Below are 24,287 nucleotides of genomic sequence, written 5' to 3'. Positions count from 1 at the left end.
ATCTACTGGGACATTTTCACAGTCATGTTGCATAATAAGTAAGTGAACATCAGGATTCTATTTGCTATCATTCGCACTCTTGAGCCATTTAGCATTTTATAATTCCACAGAAAAAGCTATCTGATCAGCGGAAATGAAGTGAGAGTTTTATAGATGCTTTCTGTTACATGATTTCTTTTTTAGAAGGGTAATGATTGACTCATTTAAAAATGGGTAAATCTGCTAACAAATCTTAACCTATGTTGTTTAGAGCAAATAACTCTCCTAATTCCAAAATACATACGTCACAATATACATCTTAAAATATATACAAAATGCTTATATCTATTCATATTGAAAGCAAACACCACATTTCACCATAGTTTAATACATTCAAAGCACACTTCTGCATATTCCAGTTTGGAAAATAGCTTTCTTAGAGTAGAACATTACAAAACAGTGATCTGTAAACTTCTGTGATTTTTCACATCCTCTTCTTTCTGCATATCTTTAAACTTAAAAGGAATAGACCACAGTTTGTTTCCTACCACCTGCAGGTAAGACAGGATGGTTATGGGCATCTCAAAACTTGTGAGTACACAGTAAATTTTGTCCTATGAATAAAAGATTGACCTTTTGATTTCTAGTCTATCAGACTAGGACCTGCAGGCCAGTACCTTCCCTGACCTCTTATTTGTCGCGTAAAATTCAGTAACACGAAGTATGGGGATGGAAGCAAGAAAATCTATGAAGAGCAAAACATCTATAAGCAAGAACTTATTAGATGGGAAAGACTCGATGGTAGAAGGATGTGGCTGTTACACTTGTGCATAACATGGCTATGACATGGCACTATGATATCATTACAGAAAAAGCAAATATAATAGCATTTAGTAATAGTATGACAGAGCAAAGCTATGAGGAGATCCTAGTCTGAATACTGTATATAGTTCTGAGAGTTCATGTTACACAAGGATAAACTTAAATGTGACCAAGATCAAAGGAGTGCTAAAGAAACACCATCAAATGCAACGTCCACTTTTGAGAAGAGTTTGACCTGACCATTCCAGCTCAAAGTTCTGCAGCAGCCTCCCAAGGTGGAAAAGACACCCAGCTCCCTGCGGCTCTGTGCAGGGATGCCTGTGGTAGCATGCAGCTGGATTCAGTGGCCCATAGAGCCGTCTTAGCTCAATCTTCCTACATTCCTTTCTTGTTATTCTTATATATTATGATTGTTGCATGCCTGGAATACTGATTATGCCCACCTTCCTCACATGGGTTCATGTCTACTGGGTTCAGTCTTTCCTTATGTTACCTGGAGAAGGTGCCTGGTTTCCCCTCTAAGCACAGACTTGTTTAAGACCTAAGACGGTCCAGCTGTGTCTTGTGGCAGTAATAGGTTTCAGTCCAGTAGTATTTTAATAAATACTCTAACTCTACAGGCTGTGAAGTCAGTTATAAAGCTTGCAATGGCCTTAATTAGACTAGGCTATGGCACATACCTCACATAGCAAGTACTGTTATATTTTAAGGGTGGCAGGAACTCCTATACATTGAAGTTTCATCTAAAGAGAGTATTTGAATGCTAATATGTTCCTCACCTCCTAGAGATAATGCATCTGTGAGGCCACACATATATCTTTTTTTATTGGTCTTTATCACAATAATTGTTGGATTCAGTAGTAATGAGCAAATACACCTTGACACCCATTTGGCTTATAAATACTAACTTGCATTATTTGATGCCTTTGTTTTCTTTCCCATATTACAAAGTCAAATGAAACAAAACTGGATGTTACAATGTCAATAATATGATCAGGACAAAAATAAATACCATGATAAGAAGTTATCAAATCCACTTTTATGGACAAAGACTGGGAGGAAAATGCTGATGGGTGACATACTCAGTAATTGATCACTAGAAAGAAGGAAGCGAATTGATGATTCTACAGCTAATTTAAGTTGTCAAAACACATTAATCAGATAGGTCCAGAGCTGCCCTCAGACTAGTAAATTCAGTTTCAATTGGTATAGTAGGGACTGTGATCAAATGTCCAAAGGCAAGCTAGGACCCCTGTTTGAATAGGAACCAAAGTGGTTGTTTGTTGTGTTCTTTCTAATGTTCTCTAGGAGAATAATTATTTTTTGTGGAATGTATAAGAAACCATCTCATTTGTTATACAGAAAGAGTAAAAACACAGTTTGCAACATCAAAAGGTAGCTCTTTAGAGGGAAAACTCCAGGTCAGATTTTCACTTAATGCACTGTGATACAGCCAGGTAGATAAAACCTGGCACATAATATTTTTAAATTCTTCTGGTTTTCATTACATCAAATGCAAGTTTGTGATCTAGTAACATTGCAGTAAGGGCACTGTACATTCCTAAAATAAAGATGATGCAGATAATTTCTACGGAACAAGCCAGCAACTAGATAGTTTTAAGAAATGATTTAATAGCATTAATATATCCGAAAAAAAACAAGCCTTTTTATACGTTGGATTCATAAAATCCATCTGGAAGGAAGAAAGTTAATTTATTCTGCTAAATAACAGAGGTTTAGAGGGTTTTAATTAAGAAATAATATATTATCTGTGAAATGAGCATACTTGAAGACTGAAGAAATAAATCGTTTATATGTTGATATTAATGTTGTTTGCACAATGCTAGTTCTTATTCAAAGAGTAAAAACAATATTCATACAGAATTGACAGATACTGAGAAATGCTGTTGAAAGACATATTCCACAGATTTTTTCGGGTGGGGTTTGTAGTAGTTGTGGCAGTTGTTAGTTTGGAGGGTTGTGGGTTTAGGTTTTGGGGGGGTTGGTTTTGTTTTGTTGTGGTTTTTTTTTTTTCTGCATTGTGAATGCAACTAAAATTTAGACTATGTAGAAATCTTTAGAATAAAAGGGAGTAGACTTGTATACTGAGTAAAGTTCAAAACAAATTGTCAATTCATTGATTCCTAAACAGTACCACTGCACTCTATATTTTTCTCAGAATTTTTTCTCCCAGGTGGTAACTGTACCTCATTAAACCAGAAAAACAACCCTATGTTTTTGTGTCTTTTGTATTTAAACAAACCAGCTAACAAAGAAAATGCATCTACTTTTAATTCTTATCCAAACTTGACTGCTTCTAAAACTACAATGGCTTTTTTACTGGAATGTGAGACTATGTCAAACTGCATGGAGCACCTTGAGAAAAAAGTGCTTTTGTTCTGAAAAAAAGATTCGCAATTCTTTTATAAAAAAGAAATAAGCACATAATTTCTGCTCTAGAGTGAAATACATTAACATGTGCTGTGTTTACAAATGTGAACTGAGCTATAACTGTGGCTTATACTATATGGTACTAGGATTTGTGTTTGCTGCTTAGATGACTTTCCAGTCCTATGCAAATGAGGTCCTTTTTATATCAGCAATCAGAACAGGATCCATTATGATCAGCTCTCTTCTTTTTCGTTTTTGTCTGATTCCCTTCATACATCTTCATTGCGTCCTGAAATGAGAGTAATGCTGTGTCACTCACTGGGGAGAAGAACACTAGTGGAGAACTGATTCATTTATCAACTGGTTTCATCTGTCAAACCATTCTATCATATATGCATGTGCTGCTACTTTTTAAAATCGTGTGTTCATGAAGTATGTTAGTGGATTATGGTTCATATATATTTCCAACTAAAAGAATATGAGAATCTAGATCTAGAAAATTCTGTTTTCTGAATGTGGGCTTTCTTTCTTTTTTCTGCATATTCTTCTAGTCTGCCATATTTCAAATAAAAAGCATAGACTAAATTAAAGTGGTTTCATTGATTTTCACTGTGCAGACTGTAATTCTGTGGATGACTACTACATTATTATTTCTTTTTTGCAAAGGATTGACTCAGAGAATTACTTCCAATAGGATGGGTATTACTCTCAGTAACAAATACCCTGTGTAGAAGGATACCTCACAGACCCAGACTGCTTATTTGTGAGACTGTGCTAGTAAAAAAGAAAATCAAAACCAACTGTATAAATATTCCACTCTTCATGAAAAAACATATTAAGCAGCAATTAAAAACCTGGTGTTTCTCTATGCCCTCAGAGAGCAGATAAATAGGATCACTAGAGAAATATTAGACACTTCCCTAGTATCACATTTTAATGAATAATTATTAAAACCAAACTTTATTTAGACCATTATTTCTATACAGGATGCAGTAAAAAAAAGTCTTCAAATAAATTTCTGCATTGCAATAGTTATTAAAAACTAATTATTGTTCGTCATCAAATTGGGCAACTGTTAACAAACTGTTAAAGTAAAATACAACTCACTCTCTTCATTGTATTTGCTCACTGACAGCTTTTCCTTGCTTTATTCTTCCTCATCCAGTTACTTTTCCTCAGACTCCTTATGCTAAAGAAAGTAAGATTAGGGTTGATGTTACATCTTGACCCAGGTGACTTTAGTATATGTCTGATTTTCCTATCACAGAATCCCAGGAGTTGGAAGGGACCTCAAAAGATCATCTAGTCCAACCCCCCTGCAAGAGCAGGGTAACCTAGAGTACATCACACAGGAACTTGTCCAGGCAGGCCTTGAATATCTCCAACGTAGGAGACTCCACAACCCCCCTGGGCAACCTGTTCCAGTGCTCTGTCACTCTCACAGTATTTTTTCCTGATGTTCACATGGAACTTCCTATGCTCCAGTTTACACCCATTGCCCCTTGTCCTATCAGTGGACATCACTGAAAAAAACCTAGCTCTGTCATCCTGACACTTACCCTTTACATATTTGTAAACATTGATGAGGTCAACCCTCAGTCTCTTCTTCTCTAAGCTAAAGAGACCCAGCTCCCTCAGCCTCTCCCCATAAGGGAGATGTTCCACTCCCTTAATCATTTTTGTGGCTCTGCGATGAACCCTTTCAAGCAATTCCCTGTCCTTCTTGAACTGAGGGGCCCAGAACTGGACACAGTATTCCAGACATGGCCACACCAAGGCAGAGTAGAGTGGGAGGAGAACCTCTCTTGACCTACTAACCACACCCTTTCTAATACACCCTAGGATGCCATTTGCCTTCTTAGCCACAAAGGCACCTTGCTGGCTCTTAGGTCTGTGCTGTGAGTTTATGTTAAAATAGAAGTGAATGAAGAAGAAATTGTTACTAAGGAGGGTTGGTCAAATGTTTTTTTTTGTGTGTAATTTTTCTTTTTTCTCTGAGGTCAAACAAAATATATGTTCCAAAAGATATGTTCCATTAAAAAAAGTGAAGAACAAAATTAATCCCTCTATATTATTTTTCCAAATGAAAGATTTCAAGTTTCAATTTAATTTCAATTAATGTGTAACTTTTAATTTTTCCAAAATTAAATTATCAAAATAATTATTAAAGTTAAAATAAAAGGTAGAGACAAAAGAAGATTAAACACTAATGAAAATGGGTTGTTCCAGGTAAATTTATTAGGAAAGGTAGACCAGAAACATTAAGGAATGTCTGCATTTTTATTCTAATTCACATCAACAGTGTATTTTCAAAACAAATTTTCTTATCTTAGTACCATGCTCTAGTTAACATTATATAAGTGGTCTCATGGCATTCACACTCAATTTTCTTCTGTTACTTCTCAGCAGGCATTGGGGGTGTTCCTGATGTACCACAAAAGCTAATTGGCATTTGAACCACAGACAACACTACTGTAAAGCAAACACCCCAAATAGTATAAATTTTGTGCACTCATCACCAACTCTTTAACCCTAAAGATCCATTTGTCTTGCTCCATATCATTTGCTAAGGAAGACACCAACTCTGTGTTCCGTTATTATGAAGATGAGGTGGAAAGGGAGCAAATGAAATGATATCTAAACAATGGTTATAGAGGAACTCAACCCAGAGGCTGACTCTTTACCCCTCAGGGAAACAAAATAGAGGGCATTCATGGAAATTGTTGTTTCTGAAAGGAAATAATGAAGAAAAACAACCCAGCGCAGATTTACAGAAGAAGCATTCCTCAGACATAGCAAATGAGGAGGTCTAACACTATGCCTGAGAAGAACAAAGATCCAAATTCGTTATACATGGCATAGGTAACATGAATTTTGTAACATCCTTATTAGAATTCACTTTATTTTTAAACTGAAAATTACAATCTATTTAAGGAAAAGGCCATAAACACTTAAAATCTATAGAAAATTTTGTACCAGGAGCAAATAAACTTAATGTGTCTTGTTCTTAAAAAGGCAACAACTGACAATTGATTTTGTTACACTGTAAGTAGCTTCACAGAAAGAAAATACATGCTTCTAAAGGGCTTTTAATCTAGAGGGGAAAGGCATACTAAAAATAATGTCTTGAAGCAGGACCTTAACCATATTCAGATCAAAGAAAAGCACACAGACCTAACGGTATGTCTAATTAACTACTGGAAGATTTTGTCTCTTTGTAAATAGTCTGTCCAGCTTCTTGAACAGGAGGCATTAGGCAAATACAAATTAAAGAACACAGTAGGGGGTCACTGAGTAAAACATAAGCACCTGTGATACACAGAAGGTTGTACTGGCTGAATTAATATTTTCTTATGGTCTTTAGTTCTATATTTTCAGTCTTAGGGAGGGGAAAAACAAGCACCAAACCAAAAACCAAACCAAAACTGCTGTTCCAGTACAATTTTTAAATGCTCTACTATGTAGTCTACTGTGACGACTGATGCCTTTTTCCCGTAGTTTGTCAAAACTGTGAATAATTTTATCTCAATTTGGTATAAATAGAACCTGCACAATATGTAAAGCCCGGTGAACAAATTCAGTATGTTCTTAGGCACTTCTAGACAATTTTTATTTTGGCTGGATACATCCAGTTTTACCCTCAGTAGGACTTTTTCTCCAACTTATTTAAAACAGATAATGCTATACAGCATTTGGTGACATATATAGCTATGAAACTAAGAGAAAGGGAGTAGCAGAATCACAGCTTAAGCCTAAAGATTTGTTGGCTTGTGTGGACAAGAACTCTAAAGCTTTCTATATTGATGAAGTGGGAAGATTAAACATATGTTTGTACTTGCTGCCATATTTATTTGCATATGCTGCCTCCTAGATGATCATATGGTCCTTTTACCTTTTGGCAAGATGACATATTTCAAAGAAATAGTACAATGTGATCAAAGTTTGTAAAATGTAGTTATTCCATATTGTGCCTTCCTCATATTTTTATTGTATAGAAAACAAAAACTGCAAAAACTACATAGCTATTTAAATGCATTGCAATTAGTTTTGCTGTGACTTCAGTTCAAGCATGCTTATGTGGATTTTATATGGTAGGTCAAGCCCCAGTTACAAAAGTAATTGGATCCTTTGGAACTCTATCTTGGGTCGAGCATAGAATAACCAGGTTTTTTAGACCTGTGGCTTTGTAAAATGGTCTCTTATCAAGTTTTCTGGCTTTAAATGAACAAAGATGTTGGGAATGGTCAACTAGGACTCAAGACAACTGGTAGGAGCTGACAGCACTGACCAGTTGACAGTGTTATCGCTGTTGACATGGAAGGAGGGAAACTAACTCTGGCATAAGCAAGTGACATGTTCACCGGTTATCTGTTGGTTTGTTGGGTTTTTTTAAGCAACTCTCAATAAATTGCACTGTGTTTTCAGTGATGTGTTGAATCCACACAAGACACTGAGGATTATGTCTGCCAAACACAATGAACAATCCATTTCCTTCTGTTTCAGTTTGATTTACTTTTGTGTAAACAAGAAATTACAATATCCTTTCTGAGAAAACCCTCTGTGTTTTTTTAAATTACTATGTCTACCCTGACAGATGGCAGTCGCACCACATCATAAAACACAATCCTCGATGGAACATATGGGAAAAAAAAAATACTCTGGCCTTTTTTAAAATAGATTGGTTGGTCAGCAGATCCAAAACATAACATAATGACCACGGTGTCTCAGACCAAGTATTCATTTAGCCCACCACTCTGTTGTTTAGGTGATAGCCTCTAGTTTCAGAAAACACTGTGAACAATTAGTCCCATTTAGTTATTCCTTGTCACTCAGAATTGTACTCACTTTTACTCTCTGTTACCTCTATGGCAACATTAAGAGCCCAGGTCTTACACTGTTTGGGTTCTTTTAACTTAGAGGGAAGTTGTCCCAAGATTTTACTCTTATTGCCCTTCTGTCAGTCTTTTCAAGTTCTTTGATAGCATTTTTTGAGCTTCATGCAATAATCAGGTTTGCACAGACATATAATGATACCTTTTTTTTCCACTTCTACTCCTAATAAAATGTAAAATTTTGTTTCCTTATTTTGACTGTTGTTGAGCACTGAGACAACACTTTCACAGTACTAGCTATTATTCCACCAAGATTTCATTCCTGAGAAGGTAAAAACTAAAATATATTTTGCTGTGGTTGAGAGCTTGGGGTGAAATATTCATACAAACTAAATATAGATAATTCACTAAGGTCCCAGCACACAGTCAATGGAGAAAGCCTATTTCAAAAAACGATTCAAACCAGGACTCTGAATACGTTGCCTGCTTTCCTAGCAATGTAATTGCTTAAGACACAAACTGACTTAACAATGGGGCTGCCTGAGGCAGTCTTAATTTTAAGGAATGCTAATTCACAAAATATAGTTCTGGTGAAATGGAATCCTATTGAATGAATGAGCAACACAGCCACTGGAGCTCAGCTCATATGCCTCTGTACAAACGCCTGTAGGATGGGGAACAAACAAGAGGAATTAGAAATGTGTGCACGTCTACGGGGGTATAATATAATAGCCATCACAGAAACATGGTGGGATGGCTCCTATGACTGGAGTGTTGGAATGGAAAGTTACAGGTTCTTTAGAAAAGACGGGCCCGGCAGGCAGGGAGGGGGAGTTGCTGTTTATATTAGGGATAGGCTGTAGAGCATGGAACTCTGTCTGAGGACAGGTAAGCAGTCAACAGAGAGTTTGTGGGGCAGGGTTAAAGGGAAAACAGCTATGGGGGACATTACTGTGGGGATCTGCTACAGACAGCCTGATCAAGAGGACTATGTGGATGAAGCGCCCTACAAACAGATAGGAACAGCCTCACACTCGCAGGTCCTTGTTCTCATGGATGACTTCAACCACCCCGACATCTGTTGGAATGAATTTATGGCCCGGCACAAGCAATCCAGGAGGTTCCTTGATTGTGTGGAAGACAACTTCCTTCTGCAAGCAATAGAAGGAAAGGTGCCATGCCTGAGCTCGTGCTCACAAACAGGGAAGGGCTCATTGAAAATGTGGTGCTCCAGGGCAGCCTTTCATGCAACAATCATGACATGGTCAAATTTGAGATCCTTAGGACAGTGAGAAGAGCGTGCAGCAAGCTCACTGCCCTGGAATGTAAGAGAGCAGACTTTGGCCTCTTCAGGAACCTGTTTAGTAAGGTTAAATGGGATATAGCCCTAGAAGGTAGGGGGGGCCAAGACTGTTGGTTGATATTCAAGGATCACCTGCTACAAGCTCAGGAGTGTTGCATCCCAACTAGAAGGAAGTGCAGCAGGAGGGCCAGGAGACCTCCTTGGATGAATAAGGAGCTGCTGAGGAAACATTGAGAGAAAAAAGAGGCTTATAAAAGGCGGAAGCTAGGACAGGCAGCCTGGGAAGAATACAGGGATGTTGTTTGGGAAGCTAAGGACCAGGTTGGGAAAGCTAAGGCCCAGTTAGAATTAAACTTGTTTAGGAATGTTAAGGATAACAGGAAGGGATTCTACAGGTACATAGCAAGTAAAGGACAGACTAGGGACAACAGAGGCCCGCTCCAGAAGCTATCAAGAGAACTGGCTACCCTGGATCTGGAGAAGGCTGAGGTTGTTAATGACTTCTTTACTTCAGTCTTCATTGCCAAATGCTGTGACCACACCACCCAAGTCTTGGAAGGCAGACGCAGGGACTGTGAGAACGAAGACCATAAGCCCATTATAGGAGAGGATCTGGTCTGAGACCATCTTAAAAACCTGAAAGTACACAAGTCCATGGGACCTGATGAAATCCATCTGCGGGTCCTGAAGGAGCTGACGAATGTAGTTGCTAAGTCACTATCTATCATATTTGGAAAAACATGGCAGTCAGGTGAAGTTCCTGACAACTGGAAAAAGGGAAATATAACCCCCATTTTCAAGAAGGGGAAAATGGATGACCCAGGCAATTACAGACCAGTCAGTCTCACCTCTGTGCCTGGCAAAATCTTGGAGCAGATTCTCCCGAAAGGCATGCTAAGGCACATAAAAAAACAACAAGGTGCTTGGTGACAGCCAGCATGGCTTCACAGGGGGGAAATCCTGTGTGACCTATTTGGTGGTCTTCCATAATGGGGCTATGGAACTGATGGACAGCGGTAGAGCAGTTGATGTCATCAACCTGGACTTGTGCAAAGCATTTGACACTGTCCCACACAACATCCTTGTCTCTAAGTTGGAGAGACATCAATTTGATGAATGGACCACTCAGTGGTTAAAGAACTGGCTGGATGGCCGCAAGCAAAGTATTGTGGTCAATGGCTCAATGTCTGGCTGGAGACCTGTAATGAGGGGTGTCCCCCAGGGATCAGTGTTGGCACCGGTCTTGTTCAACATCTTTCTCACTGACATGGACAGTGGGATTCAGTGCACCCTCAGCAAGTTTGCCGATGACACCAAGCTGTGTGGTTCGGTTGATACGCTGGAGGGAAGGAATGCCATCCAGAGGGACCTCGACACGCTTGTGAGGTGGGCTGATGCCAACCTCATCAAGTTTAACCATGACAAGTGCAAGGTTCCTACACCTCGGTCAGAGCAATCCCAGGCACAGCTACAGGTTGGGCAAAGAATTGATTCAGAGGAGCCCTGCAGAGAAGAACTTGGGGGTGTTGGTCATTGAGAAAATGGATGAGCTGGCACTGTGTGCTCACAGCCCAGAAAGCCAACAGTACCCTGGACTGCATCAAAAGGAGCATAACCAGCAGGTAGGAGGTGATCCTGCCCCTCTACTCTGCTCTCGTGAGACCCCACTTGGACTACTGTGTGCAATTCTGGTGTCCTCAGCATAAAAAGGACATGGAACTGTTGGAACAAGTCCAGAGGAGGGCCATGAGGATGATCAGGGGACTGGAGCACCTCCCATATGAAGACAGGCTGAGAAAGTTGAGGCTGTTCAGCCTGGAGAAGAGAAGGCTGTATGGAGACCTCATAGCAGCCTTCTAGTATCTGAAGGGGGCCTATAGGGATGCTGGGGAGGGACTCTTCATTAGGGACTGTCATGACAGGAGAATGGGTAACAGGTTCAAACTTAAACAGGGGAAGTTTAGATTAAATATAAGGAAAAACTTGTTTCCTGTTAGGGTGGTGAGGCACTGGAATAGGTTGCCCAGGGAGGTTGTGAATGCTCCAACCCTAGCATTGCTCAAGGCCAGGTTGGACGAGGCCTCGGGTAATATGGTTTAGAGGGAGGTGTCCCTGCCCATGGCAGGGGGCTTGGAACTTGATGATCCTAAGGTCCTTTCCAACCCTAACTATTCTATGATTCCATTGTATACTTGAGCAAAGGGATTTGAATATGCTGAAATCTATTCTTTGTTACTTTCAGATTGTTCCTTGAAAATAAGCAGTTGTTTCACCTAAATGGTAAATAAAATCTAAAGCAACTCTGGTAATGTTCATTGTAGGAAGGTTTAAAAATCTATCTGGCCTTTACAGTCAGTAATACTATGAGTCCATATGCTAAAGTAGCTGGGCATGAGGAAGCAGTTTGATGTTTTATTGGGCTTGTAATGCTACACTGCTGTTTAAGGAGGATGCAGTTAATAATCTCACTCTTTTATTATTATTCAAATTACTAATTACTATGCCTTTAAAGATAATAAATCTAAAAAAAGGTAACTTCTGAGGAAGATACTGGTTTAAAAAAGCAATGAGCAAGTCCTAACTTTCATTAGAGTGGCACAACATAATGAAAAATTTCATGTGCTCTGTTTTAGCTATGAGACTAAATATTTAAATACATTAGACCACAACAGATGACAAAAAATGGACATACTGGTATCTGTACACACTGATTTTCAGGAGGACAATGCAACAAATAATGCCTATAGTGATAGTACACTGTATGGATCTTGCCTAGGGGAAGAAAAATCCTAGCTCTGTCTTGCACGTCAGTTGTTCCAATTCTATTTAGATGATCACAATAGCATTATGCCATGAATACAGTGGTCTCTGACCCTCACTAAAATAAAAACCTGGAATGGCTCCTAAAAACGATGATAAAATAGTACATTTTTGCTAATAATTAGTAGTGTTAATATTCCTCTTTCCTTCATGACTGCATACTGGTTTGTATGTGCCTTACAGTCTTGAAAATATTTTTATCAACAGTAAATTTCTTACATACCCATGGAAGATAGGCAAATGCATAGTCTCCTTAAAAAATATTTTTGTTAAGGTCAACTGTACTTAGAACTGAATGTACATTCTGTTTCCTATTGTATTGTCCGTGTAATAATCCAGAGTAAATGTATTATGACACATAACACGCAATTATAGAGATACAGAGATAATGTATTATGCTGTAAGTCCGTACAATGTATTATGCTGTAAGTCCGCTTGACTTACAAGAGCAAAACAAGCTTAGACAGCACAGGACTGTGTGCTTTGGCAAGTAGTCAATAAAACTGTACCTTATGAATTTGTTTCCTAAAGGTTCTAATCAAAACAATTTATTTCAGGCATGTAAACTCTGGTTTTCAGACTTCAGCTATTGTCAGTGTATGGTATCAGCATCCGCAGTAGCTGCAACCATGTTAAACTGAGTCCCAGAGCTCCCTCATCTGTCTCAGTAATAGACAAATTTCCAGCTACATCAATGTAGTATGTCAGCTACAGTACAAAAGATGTGGCTTTTTTCCAGATTTTGCTGGCTTTTACAATACCTATTTGAATAACTGGTTGTTTTTTTTCTTTTCATTTTGACTACTACGTGTCAGAGAGCTATACAAAGGAAAATAATTAGAAGTATCATTGTGTATGAGTAAACTATGATGTGAAAGGAATGCAAATTAAAAACCCAACTATACATAACAAAATTGAACAGAAAAGTGTAGGCAAATATTTAGCAAATTGGAAATCTTTAAAGTGAATGTATGCAACAAGAGGGAATTATTTTTCATTGTTAAACTGTTCCTGGTACATCTTTAAACTATGTTTATTTAGGGCTGAAACAGAGTGTATAAACATGTATAGGCTAGCTGTTTTTCTTGATGCTCATGGCCATTTTACTTTAATTTAGTAGCTAAATGATGTTCACACTAGAGGTAAGACTTAAGTGGCATATAGTTTAAATATACAGATCACTGAAGTTACATTTTGATGCAACTGCCTTGCTAAAACCTGCAACCACATCTCATCTAAGCAATGTTTAAAAAAAAATAAAAAAATAAAATCATGGTTTTCTGCAGCCTCCCTAAGGGAAACATACTCAAAAAAACATGAAGAGTCTCCTATTTTAAATTCTTGTGTAAACACAGTGGGTACCCACCTGGCCTGATACACTGTCAAGCTTCAGAGGATGATATTACTGTCTAAATGAGTTTAGCTCTGATTTCTCCCAGATGAACAGCAAATATCTTTCAGGCTAGATGACTTTTCTTAGATATTAAAGGGAAAAACAAAGTAAGTAAAATGCAAGGTACGTATGAAGAAACACCTAGTGTACAGCCTTTTATATCACTGTTTGTCACAGACTAGCTCCTAGCTCATGAGGACCACTCTTCCAGCAGGGCTCACTTCACTCTTAAAGGTGCAGTCAAAAAGAAAATAAAAATAGCCTCATTTCTTTATATTAACTGGCTTTCTCCAGCTTGGAAAGTATTGTTGGACACTCAAGTTTTACAACTTGAGAAAAAATACTGGGTTGTCAAAGGGAACATAGTAGCTCAGAGAAAAGGTTTTTTAATAGTTACATGACCTACAAATAACATTATGTATCAAATTCTCCAGCATTTTTGTGTTTTCTGCTTTGTTAATGACACAGTTGGCAATCAGGCATTAGTATGTACATATGCAAGGGTTTGCAGGATTTCAAGAGGGTTTCTGTTGTTATGGGTTTTTTTGATAGGAAAGCCATATAAAACAGCAGAAACACTACACATGTGTCTGGTCTTCTGAGATAGTCACTAAATCAGATGGTCACTGGGTACTTACAAATCTTGTTTTCTTCAGTTAAACGCATTTTGGTTTTTTATCATAACAGACAAACTGGTATGTCAGCCCATTGTTCTGTGGGTCTTGGAGTGGCCAGCTGTGGTCATCACTGCCCAGCTGCACACCCTGTGTCAGAATCCACAAGCACTGACACTGCCTACAGCAACAAGACCCTTTCAGCAAGTATGTTTGCCAACCCACTTTATGTCTTCTGACTGTATTTTTATCCTCATTTAAATTTTCACTGGAGGGTGTATGTTTCAGCAGGTGAGCAGAAAAACTGTTGTAAAACTCGACCGCTGTTAATAGGAATTGCATGTGTAGATCTCTAACATTTTGATTAAAAATGTGCTTTGTTAATTTTTTCTGTATGAATGAAAACAGAAATTTGTTCCAAAAATGTGTAAATGACTGATGAAGGCATAATAATAGAATGACCTTACAATTAGCTTGAAACTGTTAAAAAATGTTGGTGAAGTCAGCACAGGTCAGTTTAACACATACATGTTATCTCATAAGTAAGCCTTAGAAAGGCTACATTTATCTTTTTTTCTGACTTACTAAATATTGCAGTACATTTTAAATCTCTGAGACAATTTACAGTACAGAATTATTACTTCACTGTTCATTTCTGAACAGTAACCTACATTTATGTTATTTTATACTGCTCTTTCCATACTACCAAATGTAAAAATTTTTTCAGCAAGTCAAATGATTATGCTTCAGCTTCTTTGCAGACTCTTCCTTTAGTAGTTGCTCTTTACCTCATATAAAGTGATCAATATTTTCAGCTCAGGATTGATGATGAGCTGTCCATTATTTTAATTGCATGAAAAAGAAAACAAACAAGCAAAATATAATAGCATATATTCGTGTGCTTTATAACTGGAAAACTGTGCAATAAATTTTGTTGTTACTCTAACTCTTATATACAACTGAGACAGATGTTGCTATGTCACAAAATCATATCATCATAGTATAATTTAAGTTAGAAAGGACCACTGGAGGTCATCTAGTGCAAACCCCTGCTCAAACCAGGTCCAACTAGATCATCTCTATGCAATTCTAGAATGACTAATTTCACTGATACAGAGAATATAAAACACTTCAGTATATGCAAGTAATTAAAAGTCTAAATGGAAGTATGCTCATGAAAACATAAAAAAAACCCAATATTCCATTCTATCTAGCCTTCAATCAGAAACAAGTGGATAAAGTTTATGCCGAATTTAGGAACACATGATTGGGAAAAATCTATAAAACTAAAGTATTGCTGTTATTTACTTTTCTTGAAAAATTCTACTAATCTTTCAGACACTGAAAGATAGTATTAAAGTAAAAAAAAATCCAAACAAACCCAAAACAAAACCAAGCCAAAATAGCATATTGGATCCCTTTAAATGAAGTCAGCTAATGGTGAGAAGCACTCATTTGTGGGGTGGAGAAAAATAGATAACTTACTTTGTAGACCTTGACAAGCTGTATGTTGATTTTATTACAATGCATTTAGTGATGCTGGAAGTGTCACGGGTGATACAACCAACCTCATCTGGTATTTGAAAAGGAAGTTTCAAGGAGAAAACCAGTAGGAGCTTAGGACCTAACACCTATACTAAATCTATTTCAAAGGGTTTATTTCCTATTAGCTCTACTCAGGATTTACCAGAACACCTGTTAGCAATTGCAAACTCACTGAGTGCTTTCCTTTGAAGTCCAGCTGAGTTTCATTCTAAGGGAATTCAGCTTGGGCAGTGAAAACAAAGGTGTGGTAAATGGGGACAACCATTTTGCTTTAAAAATTCGTTTATCTTGTAGCACTGACATAAGAGCACCAAGAGAATCAAAGTTACAAATATACCTTCTCATACTGAGAATCAGTAACCTAAATTTCTTCCAGGTCCTGGAGGGCAACCTCAGAACTCCTTGAATTTTTCCACAGCTATATATTTTTCAGCAGCTCTTTTATTGGTGCCAAAAGCTATTACGAGGTTTAGAGTGCCAGCCAGTGCTGTATCTGTCTCAGCAGGGTCCTTAACTCTAGTACGCATCTATCTTCTTGGATTTAAAATCATAGTGTGATCTGATTCTGCCAGCTATGTGACTTCCACATCATAAACTGACATCCTTGCTGCTCTATCAAGATGTCTGGAGTGGCTTTTAAGAAAACAATCAAGTTATTAAACAGTTAGAGAAGACATTTAAACCAAAGGCCTTTTCTAACAGATTATCTAGGATGATGGTGGTTTATCAAATCTTTCACTAAATTTAATCAATTTACTGCATGTCTTCTACAAGGTCAGACTAGATGCAGCCTTTCTGTGGCAGTTTGGGCTGCTCTTTGCTTATCCTGTAATGTCATCATCATCATCATGGCTTGACTTCGCGAACGAAGATTTGGGAAGGGCATTTACCCACGCTTACTACAAGCGCGCTGATGACTAAGAAGGCCAATGTGGGATAGGCAAATCCGGCTACAAAAAGCACAGCAGAAGGTCTCCTTGGGTGGAATAGGTGGGACACGATTCTTCCTGCGTTGTCTTTTCTCCTCGAGACTAGTTCTTCGTGAACTCTCAAAGGAGTCAGCGGCATTATGTATGGTGTGCCTCCAAGTCTCCCGATTGGAGGCCAAGGTGGACCACTGATGGTAGTCAATATGGCCAAGGCTAAGGTATTGTTTCAGGGAGTCCTTGTATCTCTTTCTTTGGGGCACCTCTCTTGCGGCTACCAGTGGCAAGTTCACCGTAAAACACGATCTTGGGGAGGCGGTGATCCTTCATCCTAGAGACGTGCCCTGCCCAGCGCAGCTGCAGTTTCAGCAATGTGGCCTCGATGCTGGTGACCCCTGCCTGTTCGAGGACAGTGACATTAGACACATAGTCAGTCCAATGGATGTTTAGAATTGTACGGAGGCAGCGCTGATGAAAGCGTTCCAGGAGTCGCAGGTGATGACGATAGATGACCCATGATTCAGACCCATATAAAAGAGTAGACAATACAGTGGCTCTGTAGACACTGATCTTTGTACTTTTCTTCAGGTGTTTATTACACCAGACTCTTTTATGGAGTTTTCCAAAGGCTCTATATGCCTTTGCTATTCTGTTGTCTATCTCTTTGTCGATCGTGGCATCCGAGGAAATGATGCTTCCCAGATAGCTGAACTGCTGAACTGTCTTAAGCTCTGACTCGCCGATGGTAATATGGGGATGGCGATAATCTTCTTGGGGTGCAGGTTGGTAGAGGACTACTGTCTTATTCAAGCTGACTTCCAGCCCAAAAACCTCAGCCGCCTCCGCAAAGCAAGATGTTAAACGCTGCAGAGCTGCTTCTGTGTGGGCAACAAGGGCGGCATCATCAGCAAAGAGCAGTTCACGGACAAGATGGTTTAGGGTCTTAGTGTGGGCCTTCAGTCGCCTTAGATTGAATAGGCTACCATCGGTACGATATCGAATATAAATGCCGTCTTGTTCATCGAGGTCTGCTGTAGCCCTTTGGAGCATCATGCTGAAGAAGATTGTGAATAAGGTCGGTGCGAGAACGCAACCTTGTTTCACACCATTGGTTATTGGGAAAGGCTCAGAGAGTGCATCAGCATACCTGACTTGGCCTTGCTGATCCTCATGTAACAGAATAATCATTTTCAGGAACTTGGGGGGACAACCTAATTGTTCTAAGATCAGCCACAAGCCTTTCCTGCTCACAGTGTCAAAAGCTTTGGTGAGGTCAACAAAAGTTACGTATAACCCCTTATTCTGTTCTCTACACTTTTCTTGCAATTGTCTGAGAACAAATACCATGTCTGTGGTACTTCTATTAGCCCTGAAACCACACTGATTTTCAGGTAGAAGTCCTTCTGCGATAGCAGGTACTAGTCTGTTCAATAGTATTCTTGCAAGAATTTTACCAGCAATGGAGAGCAGAGTTATACCACGGTAGTTTGAGCAGTCTGACTTGGCACCTTTTTTCTTATACAGAGTGACGATGATTGCGTCACGAAAGTCTGATGGTATTTTGCCTTGTTCCCAACAGCACACAACTAGCTCATGAAATTTAGCGTGGAGTGCTTGGCCTCCATGCTTCCATATTTCAGGTGGGACTCCGTCAACCCCAGCTGCCTTGCCAGTTTTCACCTGCTGTATGGCCTTAAGAGTCTCTCCCATGGTAGGGGCTAAATCCAATTCGTTTTTCACCGGATGTTGCAGAATGTGCTGGATCCCTTCGCCTTGGACTACACGATTAGCACTAAAGAGGGTTTGAAAATGTTCAGACCAACGATTCAGGATGGAGATTTTATCTGTAAGAAGCGTTTGGCCATCTGCACCAAGTAAGGGGCTTTGAACCTGGAATGTGGGTCCATACACTGCCTTCAGAGCCGCATAGAATCCTCTGTGGTCACCCAAATCTGCACACAGTTGAGTCTTTTCTGCTAGGTTGACCCACCACTTGTTCTGGATGTCTCTAAGTTTCTGTTGGAGTTTGCTACATGCAAGACGAAAGGCTGCTTTTCTTACATGGCAGAGTGGCTGAGCGAGGTGTGCTTGATGAGCAGATCTCTTTTTTGTCAGCAATTCCTGGACCTCCTGGTTGCTATCGTCAAACCAGTCTTTGTTTTTCTTTGAGGAGAACCCAATGGATTCTACGGAGGACTGAAGGATGCTGTTTTTGATATGTTGCCAAAGCGCTTCAGGAGAAGAATCTATAAGTTGGTCTTCAAGCCTAGTTTGAAGGTTAGCCTGAAAGCTGTCCCTCACTGCAGCTATTTGAAGATTATCAACATTGAGCCTCCTCCTCGGAATGCCGCCCCTCTTAGGTTTGGGCTTGAAGTGGAAATTAAGTTTGCAACGCACAAGGCGGTGGTCTGTTTGGCATTCTGCACTAGGCATCACTCTGGTCTGGCAGACATCACGAATATTTCTCTGGCGCACTAAAACATAATCAATAAGGTGCCAATGTTTAGATTGAGGATGCATCCAGGTTGTCTTCCAGCTGTCTTTCTGCTGGAAGATAGTGTTGGTGATGGTAAGCTGTTGCTCTGCACAGAACTCTAGTAAGAGACGACCGTTATCATTGCAGCTGCCAACACCGTGCTTGCCTAGTACTCCTTTCCAGGCTTCAAAGTTCTTTCCTACTCGGGCGTTGAAGTCACCAAGGATTATGATCTTATCTTCTATAGGAACTTTCTGAGTGAGGTGACGCAGGTCGGAGTAGAATTTTTCTTTTTCTGCAGGGTCAGCTTGCAGAGTTGGAGCATATATGCTGAAAAGAACAACATGTTGCTTATTGTGTAGTGGAAGACGTAAGGAGATAATACGGTCGGAATGACCTATCGGCAGATTTTCAAGTTTGGAGGCTATGGAGTTTTTAATCATGAAGCCGACTCCAGAAAGATGACTTTCAGTTTTGGGTTTGCCTGACCAGTAGAGTGTATAGCCAGCACCATATTCTTTGAGGCTACCTTCCTCATGAAGGCGAACTTCACTGAGTGCAGCGATATCGATGTTAAGACGTGACAATTCATGGGCAATTAGCGCAGAACGGCGCTCAGGACGCCCACTGTTCACTGTATCAAGCATGGTTCTGATGTTCCAACATGCAAGTGTCAATCTGGACACACCTTTGGAGGCAGGTGTATGCCTTTGTCTCTTTGTTTTTAATTGACCGCAATAGAAGATGCCCGTTGGCCGCGGCTAGCCAACCAGGTGGAGGGGGAGATGAGCTTTGGTTAGGCCACCTTTTCTAGGCCTCTCTCCATATGGAGCAAGCAGTGCTGTCCTTGAAAAAGGCTGCTTGGTCATTCAGGATGCTGCCGAACAAGACTGTCATCTCCTGGGTCAGACTTGAGCGACCAATGTCCTGAACCGCCTGCATGCAGGGTTGGGTCTGCGACTTCCAGTGCACCTTATCACCTGCCTTTTCGTCCCTCGCCTGTCGCTGCAGGGCTTTGCAAGTGTGGGTAAACCCTTCGGGCCTGTGCAGTGGATTTATTTTAGGTGAGGCACAGCGTGCGCAGAACTGGCCTCACCCTTTACACCTGAGGTTTATCTGCCAGGGCCTAGCAAGCTTGGATGGTGACAGCAAAGTCCTCAGGTCGTAGGTTTAATTTAGAGTATCCTTCTCTTAGATGGATGGCCTTACAGGGCTACACGAGCTCCATCTGCCCGGGTTTGAAGTTGGAGTTGTCCTTCTCCTAGGATGGTTGCCTGAAGGCTAGTGAGCCCGTCCTGCCCATGGACACACTTTGTCTGACCCTTCATTTGAGAGCTGACTGGCATGGGAGACCCTACCGGAAGCATAAGCTACCACCAGCATAACTCCCAACTTCACAAGGGCACGCAAGCTCTTTCCCCACGACAAGGGGGTGTCCGTGAAAGAGACATGTAATGTATATCAAATCAAATCATATTGAATATATTCAATTACTATATTGTATTCAATATTAGAATATAACTCTTCAGTTCTGCAAAAGGCATATGTGATGGCAAGAGCTGTATTATAATCCCTATGCAAAAGAATGTTTACACTGATAGTTCAATGTGAAATATAGAAACTGAATTAAAAAGAATACCTTTCTCTTGGTGAGCATCTAAATCTTAAAATGATATAGTCATGTTGCTATTATACTTCTGCAAAGTGGGATAACATTAATAACAGAGATATTGAGTCTTGCACACACCCTAAAAAAAAAAATCTAATCAAATTCAGTGATTCTCCCTGAAAGATTAGGGGACATGTAGCCTCTTTTAGAGCAGGTGCACATAACCATTTTTGCTGCCTCATGACTAAGCTGCTCTTGCTATTTTTCGATTAACTGAGAGAAGCCAAATTAAGGCCTCCTTTTCTCTTGTATTTAAAAAGTAAGCTAAACTTGCTCTGTTAAAAGAACAAGGAAACAGAGCTACCAATCACAGCGGAAAGACGGACACTGAAACAATGGAAACGCATTCCTTCCCCCACCCCTCATGTTATTTTATTTTTTGTTTATTGATTCTTGTTGCTTTGGATTCTATTCTGAGGTATCTAATTTCCTGCATCCTTATTTAGGAAAACTGGGCAAGAGTATGGATTGTAGACCTGGAAGAAATGTGATAATGGCTGTCATATTGCTGTTCATCATTACAATACCTAAATCCTGTGCAATCAAACTTACCTTCAAAAAAAGAAAAGTTTTGTAAGTCAAACAAAAAAATAATACACATCTCTTTCCTCAGTCTTTTTTGGATTCTTCTTTCTATCACTAATAACACCACAAGTCACCTTCTTTTCCACATTTTTTTCCCCGAAGAAATGCCATAGTAACAGAATATCAGCAGCTGAGAGTAGGCAGCCAAGACTTTGGACAAGTAATCCCCTCTGCCTCACACTATAAGACTTTCACATTTTAAGTTCATTAGTTCATAAAAAAGAATGTCCAGTAAAATCCGGCTGTAGAATTATAACAACTTCAATAAATCAGTCTTTATCATTGCAAAAAATGGCCTTCTGAACCCTGCAGGATTAAACAGCAGATCTCTCGCAAACACCTTGTCCTTACTGCTGCTGCTGGAATAATTTTAACACTGTGGAGAGACATGGTTATTCAATCTATTAGCCAATACACACAGGAGGAACAAGAATGTCCTTGCTGCCAACTCTGCAATCTTTCCAGAAAACAGAGATGCAGACCTTAAGGTATCCAAGTAAAATATGTTTTAAATTTATACATTGCCTCTCTGATGCGCTTTATATAGAGATATGCTGAATTTTTCAGTACTGATCATATTCTCAAATGGAAATTTTTTTCAAACCATTCATTGTAAAGATAGACTCTCCTCCTCTCCCTCTCCCAAGAAACTATTTTTTTTGCAGCTGCGGTCTAATCAGTGTAATAGAACACTCTCTCTTTTTATTTATTTATTTAGTTTTTCATATGTATCTGTATATATTTTGGACATGTTTGTCATTATTCACCACGTGAAAAAAATCTGTGTGGTTGGCTTGTAGGGAGCGATGGGGAAAATTTTCCTTTGCATTATCACCAGCTTGTCAGTAGAGGCTTTTTGATTTTTGACTGAGACAGTAGTGGTATATATAATAAGCTTTAGGTAGGCAAGAACTAAAATAATTGAGGTATCATGCTTACCACCTGATTCTTCTCTTTGGTTGTACTGTCTTGTAAGGGTTACAGGTGCTGGACCTGTATTGCTCACCTTCTGTTGTGGGTCCAGAGACAGGACAGCTTGCTAAAGAGTTATTTTATGTTCCTGCAGTGCTGCTGAATCCTGTGAGAGGTTTCCGAGTGTTTTGTCAAATCCATTATGATTGCACCAGTTTTTATGTGCTTCATAGAAGGAAACAGAATTAGACTATGAATGCTATATATGCATGTGTGTGTGTGTATGTGTATGTAAAGAGACAGCATCATGGAGGGAGAGAAGTAGAAATAGTTGTCAAAAATATTACAAGCGTGCAATTGCTATAATTGCAGGAAGCCACTGAAGGTAAATAAATGTTAATTATCAGTAGGAATACGGTAAAAAAAGGTATAATGCTTTAACTTGTCCTGAGGACTATAGATTATTCCTTTGTCATTGCTTCTGTAATTACTCATTATTAACTGACAGTACCTGTGTTCAACTATTACTATAGTCAGATGAAATTCTTTCTTTGCTTTGACATTAAAGGCAGAAACGAAAACGAGGACAGAAAAAGATAAAATTAGTCATGGGCATCAAAGGATGCCATGAAACATTTGCTTTCAGAACTTGAACCTTTGGAAGTCACTTGACTGGGAAATTAAAACAAACAAACAACAGTGTCTGCTTGACATTTAATGTAGAGAGAATCTTAGAATTTTCTTCCTCTTTGCTCCTTTGAATGTTAGATGGCCAAAAAGGCAGTCTGGTTTCTCACCTGTCAAGAACTAAATGACCAGCAGTGAAACTGTATCAATAATTGTGTTTTCACAGGTTAAAATTCCTCTTGGAAACCAATTTATTATTTTGCTTGTTTTAAGGATAAAAGAGCTGGTTACAAATAGTGCTTTGTTGGACTGAAAAAGCTCATCTCCAAGGTGCTAAAAAGTTGGTTCAATACTTTGTTGGCTTCTTTGCTTTCTAGGTGTTCTCTGACAGATCCAAAGGACATTGTCCTGAGGGAAAAGAGAAAAAAAAAAAAGAAAAAAAAAAAAAAAGTGATTTTACTCTCAAGTAGCAATTATCTTCCCCAAACCTCAGATGGCTCTGACACAGCTCATTAACATGTCATGCCTACCAGTTTTACTCTTTCACCTAGTCCTAACATTTCTCCCTTCCCTGAAGAGCTTTTCTGCTTAGCACAGCTATGCACAGTTCCTGCCAGCTCAGTATGGGTCCTTCACACCACATGAGTGCTGCAAAAGCATTTTTGCTGTGTCTGTATGGATAAAGCCTTCTTCATGTGCCTTTTCTTTTCATGCTAATTGCTTAGATACAGAAAACCTGAAACTCCATCACAGCAGAGTTTGGATTAAGGTTGATTTAGGTCACTGAGTAGCCATGATGGGTTATATGCTCTTCAGAAGCCCTCCCCAGTTTGCTGGTGTGTTGTATTTAATGAAGGTTATTAATTAACCATGACCAACCTTGTAATTACATGCCATTGTTAGTGATACTGTAAGTTCAGCTATTACTTTTTGAACACTGATTTATACCATCCAAACAAGAGTAATTAAAAATAGGATGAAGAAAGTAGATATAATGACTATCACAATTTTTTTTTCTACAGTACCCATTTTCAGTAAAAATGAAGTTCGAAGTAACTTCATTGACACAGTGAATTTTTAAATCATAGCATTAAATGTTTGGATTAGTTTGCAAATGTAGGTAACATTTTTTAAAGCAGATTCCCCCTTGCTAAGCCTTTTTAGCTTTCACTTTTGAAGTTGATCAGGTTGGATTTTGACTTAGATCACCCTGGCCACTTTTGGGTTAGTTATTAATCCTAAAAGCAGTAAAATCCAAAATGTAAAAAAAATGATTTTTAAAAAGCAGTACAAAAAAAATGATTTTTAACTGAACTAACTAGATTTATGGCTAAGAAAGGATAACACAGGAGGCTTTGATTTGGGGTTTGCCTTTTTTTTTTTTTTTTTTTAA

Source organism: Neopsephotus bourkii, unplaced genomic scaffold (genome assembly GCF_033783945.1).
Source record: "Neopsephotus bourkii isolate Nb327-2 ecotype Australia unplaced genomic scaffold, CSIRO-AGI_Nbou_v1 NB_1780, whole genome shotgun sequence".
NCBI lineage: Eukaryota > Metazoa > Chordata > Aves > Psittaciformes > Psittacidae > Neopsephotus > Neopsephotus bourkii.
Note: the sequence above shows the minus strand (reverse complement) of the source record.